Source organism: Choloepus didactylus, chromosome 5 (assembly GCF_015220235.1).
Source record: "Choloepus didactylus isolate mChoDid1 chromosome 5, mChoDid1.pri, whole genome shotgun sequence".
Classification (NCBI taxonomy): Eukaryota; Metazoa; Chordata; class Mammalia; order Pilosa; family Megalonychidae; genus Choloepus; species Choloepus didactylus.
The window spans coordinates 64,772,082-64,779,600 of record NC_051311.1 but is presented as its reverse complement, the minus strand read 5'-3'; positions in this window follow the sequence as shown (position 1 = coordinate 64,779,600).

The window sequence follows — 7,519 nt, the reverse complement described above, 5'->3', positions numbered from 1 at the left end:
AGAGAGATTCCAAAAGGAGCCGAGAGGTCACTCTGGTGGGCACTCTTACGCACACTTTAGACAACCCTTTTTAGGTTCTAAAGAATTGGGGTAGCTGGTGGTGGATACCTGAAACTATCAAACTACAACCCAGAACCCATGAATCTCGAAGACAGTTGTATAAAAATGTAGCTTATGAGGGGTGACAATGGGATTGGGAAAGCCATAAGGACCACACTCCACTTTGTCTAGTTTATGGATGGATGAGTAGAAAAATAGGGGAAGGAAACAAACAGACAAAGGTACCCAGTGTTCTTTTTTACTTCAATTGCTATTTTTCACTCTAATTATTATTCTTGTTATTTTTGTGTGTGCTAATGAAGGTGTCAGGGATTGATTTAGGTGATGAATGTACAACTATGTAATGGTACTGTAAACAATCGAAAGTACGATTTGTTTTGTATGACTGCGTGGTATGTGAATATATCTCAATAAAATGAAGATTAAAAAAAAAAAAAAATAGAGTGTCCAGGAAGGGTTGATTTGGTAGCTCAGGTGTTCCTAAGCACACATTTTCTTTCCATAATCTGGCTACATTTTGGGCTATGACTTTCTTACCACATTTAAGATTGCACTGGGAAATCACAAAGTTGGTGGAGGTGCAAGTGTAAGTCTTTGGTCAACTACAGTGACAGCTATTGCTCTCCCTGCCCCTTAGGTTTTAAGTCAGAGATCAGACACTTTGATATTGGGTTAGGTCCCCTCTTCTCTGCTAACTTTGATACTGTGTGCTTAAGATGCTATTTCTTAGATCGCAAAACAAACATTATTAGCATCATTTGCAAAATGACAAAATTACAGGGCTGTCTCCACTGACTGTTTTGACAGATTGACTTCTAGCTCTCATGATGTCTTCTCTTTTCTTCAAGCAGTAATTTATCTAAAAGTTAACTACCAACCATTAGGTCCCCCATGGAGCTAGCCCAGCAGTCTAAGTCAAGAGTGAGGAAAAAGGGGAAATCATGTAACTTACCCTCAGTGCAGTCACTAATTTTTCTCAGAAAATAGGGAAACAGAAATATGACTAAAGGAAAGTCTCAGTAGGCACAGAAGTATTAGTAGTAGTAGTAGTAATAATAATAAATTTCTGTAAGAAAACCCACTTAGACCCAGTTGTGAGATAATGAGTACATGCCACACCAAGAAACAGCAGCCTGTGATTAAATCTACAGCCATTCACGTCCCTCTAAGCCTATGAACATAACAGAAAACGAAAAATGTTCTGATGTTCATAGGTTGGCCCATCTGTAGTGACTTTGCCAACACAGGTAGGGGTGGGAGGAGTAGGTATACGTTTCAGATAATCTCTCAAACATTTTAGGGTTTCTATAGCAAGATTGTCCTTCATCTACCCATGAACAGAAATGACACAATTTTTTTAATTATAATCTTGAATAAATGAAAATTATACAATTCAACAAATTATTCCATAGTACCAAATAAATTATGCAGGTCTACTCAAAACAGCTGACATGAACTGTGACATTTAGAAAAACATTACTCCATCTTGATCTTGTTTTGCCATCTGCAAAACTCTACAACTAATGTACCCTACCATGACCCACCACTTTGTCAAACTGGATTATCGCATATAGATCCACAGGCTTTGTAATATAGACACTTAAGAGATAAACTGATTCAGAAACACGAGCAAAACAAATTCCAGAAAATTTTGGGAAAGAGCTATACACCATATTAAAAATTAAAATATTTGTCATTCAAATAGATAACCTATTATAAAGTCTATACACTTGCACACTTTTTTGAAAAGGAGTTGTCTCCAGAGCCAAACTGTCTTGGCTTTGAATCTTGGTTCTGCCAAGCTCTTGGACCTCAGGCAGTTTAATTTCTCTGTGCCTCAGCATCAGTCAAGCAGGGATAGGGATAGACTTATCTCATAGGGTTTTAAAGAGAATTAAATGACTGTAAAATACTTAGTGTCTGGCACAAAGTAAGTGCTATATGGGAGTTAGCTCTTACTCTTATGTAGTAGAGGTGGAGCTCTGGCTCTGGTAGGGTGCCATTTTAGCATGCCAACACAAATGAGCCCCTTGACTTGGCACTTCAGGAAGCTTAAACCTGAAGATCAACCTGACTAAAGATCAATAGAATAGAAGGGACAAGAGATGATCCCTTCTATTAGCTATTTCACGGAGTTCAGGGGTACTCTTTTCAGAAGCTCTCCAGGGACCTTCAACTCCTGGGCATTCAGAGATGGGGAAGAGCATTCTCTGGATCAGCAAACATCAACTGAGAGGTGCCATATGGAGAACATCCATGGCTCTCCACTTAACAGAAAATCATAATACAGTACTACCTACCTATAATAACACTGATAAAACATTTTTAATAATTCAGAAAGCACTTCAAGATCCAACAATGTTGATTCATGATTATGAACATTAATTATCACTATACTATAGAGATGCAGAAAAGGATGATGGGTTGAGCTTGCACCAACTATATTCTCAAAATAATCTTTTTAAATTAAATCTTTGATATGAGTATGCTTGCACATTATTTATGTCCTTTTCTACTTTTTGATTTTCCAGTTGCTTGGACAATGTCCTCATATGAACAATGAGGACATTATTGTCTTTGTTTTCGGTGAGAATGTATCATTTACCCAGCCTTTCACCATAGCACATACGTCGATTACTCTCTGAGAGTAACACCCCAAAATCAAATACCCAGAGCTAATAAGTACTAGACAGTGGCTCCCAACATTTTCACCTCTAAAGACTCCTTTTATTTTCTTTCCCCACAAACTACATGTTTTGAAAGATTATATCTGCAGTCATTTTACAGAAATACAGTCATTGGTTAGCCATTCTCTTATTGGAAGGACATGTAGGTTGTTCCCAGTTTTAAACCATTACAAATAAAGCTACTATGTACATTCATGTAGAGAATTTTGTGTGAACATAAATTTTCATTTCCCTGGGATAAATGCCAAAGCGTGCAATTGCTGAACTGTATGATAAATTGCATATTTAGTTGTGTAAGAAACTACCAAATTGTTTTCTAGAGCTGTACCATTTTACATTCCCACTAGCAATGTATGAGTGATCCTTCCCAGCATTATTCTTCATTTTAGCAACTCTGACAGGTGTATGATACCTCAATGTAAAATTATTTTGTGGTAACATATATGTAACCTGAAATTTGCTATTTTAACCATTTTTAACCATTCAGTGGCATTAATTACATTTACAATGTTGTGCTACCATCAACATCATCTATTACCAAAACTTTTTCATCATTCAAAACAGAAAACTGTACCCATTAAGCAATAACTCCCCATTCCCCCTCCCCCCTCCCCCAGCCCCTGGTAACCTCTAATCTACTTTCTGTCTCTATGAATTTGCTTATTCACATAAGTGAAATAAATATTTGTCCTTTTGTTTCTGGCTTATTTTGCTCAGCATAATGTTTTCGAGGTTCACCTATGTTGCAGCATGCATCAAGTTTGTTCCTGACTTCGGGAAGATGACGGGATAGGTGAAAGTAACTAGAAAGGGGCCGAAGGACACCAGGGACCATGGCTTCCGGGTGTGACCGGCCATAGAGGGTTCCCTACAGTACACGGAGGTAAAAACGGAAGAGAGACGGTGGCTGGAGGGACCTGGTGAGTGTGTTCCCATTGGACAGCCTCCCAGCTGGCAGCAACAAAACCACCGTGGGCAAGGGAGGGAGCGGTGGCTCTCCACTCCCGTGCAACTACCTTGACAGCTTGCTGGGGTGTGATCCTCCATAGTTAGACAGCAGGGAACTCCAGGGAGGGAGCCTGGCAGGCAGCGTTTGCTTCCACCATGGAAGTGGGCGGAGGTGCAATAGCGAGAAGGCGGTAAGGGAGAGGCGCCATACTGGTGATCAGGAACCCTTCCCACACTCCAGGGACTCAGGGGCACAAGGCAGGCAGAGAACTGGCAAGCAGGACCCACGTTCCATCTGCAGGGTGCCCTTGATCAGACTCCCTGCCAACCTGCTCATGGCCCGCATTGCAGCCCCAGGACAGGCATTCCCAGAGCACTCAGAGAACAGGTGCACTGATTGGTTCCCCACCCGATTTGGACTCCATCCACTGCACAGGAGAAGGTCAAGGAAGACCTACTTGAGAGTGCCACCTACTGGTAGGTTAGGGAAACTGCACTCCAGCAAGCTGTGCCTCAAGAGCACCACCAGCTGGTAAGATTGGGAAACTGCACTCTGCACCACTGCACCACTCTCCTCTATGGACAGAACAACTAGACAGAGGACCAATAAGGAAATTGAGAACCTAAACAATATGATAAACGAATTAGGCTTAACAGACACATATAGATCATTACATCCCAAAGTACCAGGATATACATTCTAGTGCCCATGGAACATTTTCCAGGATAGATCATACGCTGGGGCACAAAACTTAAAAAGATTGAAATTATTCAAAGCACATTCTCTGACCACAATGGAATGTAACTAGAAATCAACAACCACCAAAGAACCAGATATTTCACAAATATATGGAGGTTAAACAACACACTCCTAAACAACCAGTGGATCAAAGAAGAAATTGCAAGAGAAACTGGTAAATATCTACTGATGAATGAAAATGAGAACACAACATATCGAAACCTGTGGAATGCAGCAAAAGCAGTGCTGAGAGGGAAATTTATAGCTCTAAATGCCTACATCAAAAAGCAAGAAAGAGCTAAAACTGAAGACATAACTGAACAACTGAAGAGTCTAGAGAATGATCAGCAAACTAACCCTAAAGCAAGTAGATGAAAAGAAATAACAAATATTAAAGCAGAAATAAATGAGCTGGAGAACAACAACAAAAAAAAACAACAATAGAAAGAATAAATAAAACCAAAAGTTAGTTCTTTGAGAAGATCAACAAGATTGATAGACCCTTAGCTAGACAGAAAAAGTCAAAGAGAAGATGGAAATAAACAGAAACAGAAATGAGAAAGGGATAATTACTGCAGATCCCAAATAAAAAAAAAAAAATCATAAGAGGATTCCGTGAACAACTGTATGCCCAAGCTAGACAATTATTTAATTCAATTTTATTGAGATATATTCACACACCATGCAGTCATATAAAGTGTACATTCAATTGTTCACAGAACCATTATATTGTTGTGCATCCATCACCAAAATTAATTTTTGAACCTTTTCATTACCACACACACAAAAATAATAGGAATAAAAATTAAAGTGAAAAAGAACAATTAAAATAAAAAAGAACATTGGGTGCTTTTCTTCCCCTCCTCCCCCCCATTTTTCTACTCATCCATCCATACACTGGACAAAGGGGAGTGTGGTCCATATGGCTTTCCCAATCACATTGTCACCCCTCATAAGCTACATTTTTATACAATCATCTTCAAGATTCAAGGGTTCTGGGTTGTAGTTTCATAGTTTCAGGTACTCACTACTAACTATTCCAATTCATTAGAACCTAAAAAAGGTTGTCTATATTGTGCATGAGAGTGCCCACCAGAGTGACCTCTCGGCTCCTTTTGGAATCTCTCTGCCACTGAAGCATATTTCATTTCCTTTCACATCCTCCTTTTAGTCAAGAAGATGTTCTCCATCCCACGATGCTGGGTCTAGATTCCTCCCTGGTAGTCATACTTCATGTTGCCAGGGAGATTTGCTACCCTGGATGTCAGATCCCACGTAGCAGGGAGGGCAGTGATTTCACCTGCCAAGTTGGCTTAGTTAGAGAGAGAGGGCCACATGTGAGTAATAAAGAGGCATTCAGGAGGAGGCTCTTAGGCACAATTATAGGCAGGCCTAGCCTCTCCTTTGCACCAAGCTAGACAATTTAGAGGAAATGAACTACTTCCTGGAAACATAAGAACAACCTAGACTGACCCGAGAAGAAATAGAAGACCTCAACAAACCAATCACAAGCAAAGAGATCCAATCAGTCATGAAAAAATCTATCTACAAATAAAAGCTCAGGGCCAGATGGCTTCACAGGGGAATTTTACCAAACTTTCCAAAAAGAATGGACACCATTCCTGCTCAAATTCTTTCAAAAAAAGTAAAGAAAAAGGAACACTACCTAACTCATTTTATGACACTAATATCTCTCTGATATCAAAACCAGATAAAGACACTATAAAAAATGAAAATTATAGGCCTATCTCCCTAATGAATGTGGATGCAAAAATCCTAAACAAAATACTTGCAAATCAAATCCAAATGTACATTAAAAGAATTATACACCACAACCAAGTGGGGTTCATGCCTGGCACACAAGGGCAGTTCAACATAAGAAAATCAATTAATATAATTCAATACATTAATAAATCAAAAGGGAAAAATCAAGTATCATCTTGATAGATCCTGAAAAAGCACCTGACAGAATTCAACATCATTTTTGATAAAAACACTTCAAAAGATATGAACTGAAGTAACCTTCCTCAATATGATAAAAGACATATATGAAAAGCCCACAGCCAGCATAGTACTCAACGGTGAGAGGCTGAAAGCCTTCCCCCTATGATCAGGAACGAAAAAAGGATACCCACTGTCACCTCTATTATTCAACATTGTGCTAAAAGTTCTGGCCAGAGCAATTCACTAAGATAAAGATATAAAACTTATCCAAATTGGAAAGGAAGAAGTAAAACTGTTCATTCTTTGCAGATGATATGATCTTATATTTGAAAAATCCTGAGAATTTGACCACAAAGCTACTTGAGCTAATAAACACATTCAGCAGAGTAGGAGGATATAAGATTAATGCACATAAATTGGTAATGTTTCTATACACTAGTAATGACCTAACTGAAAAGGCAATCAAAAAATTGGATTTACTGAAAAGTTCAACTACCTAGGAATAATCTTAACCAAGGATGTAAAAGACCTCTACACAGAAATTTACAAAATCTTAAGGACCTAGATAGGTGGAAAAATATTCCATGCTCATGGATTGGAAAACTAACCATTGTTAAGAAGTCAGTTCTACCCAAACTATCTACAGATTCAACACAATTCCAATCAAAATTCCAAAACCTACTTTGCAGACTTAGAAAAGCTAGTTATCAAATTTATTTGTAAGGGAAAAAGGCCTCAAATTGGCAAAAACATCCTAAAATAGAAGAACAAAGTGGGAGGACTTGCACTTCAGAATTTGAAGCACACTTGTATTAGTTAGGGTTCTCTAGGGAAACAGAATCAACAAGAGATGTATATATAAATACAAGATTTTATAAAAGTGTCTCACACAATGGTGAGTATGCACGAGTCCAAATTCCGTAGGGCATGCAGCAAACTGGCAACTCCAATGAAGATGTCTGATGAACTCCTCAGGCAGTGAACAGGCAACTTTGATGAACGTGTTCAATGAACTCCTCAGAAACGAAATGGTAACTTTGAAGAACTCTTCAGGAAACACTTCACTGGTTAACTGAAGAAGATCCTCTATACGTCTCCCTTAAAAGTCTTCAACTGATTGGATTAAATCCAGCTGACTGAA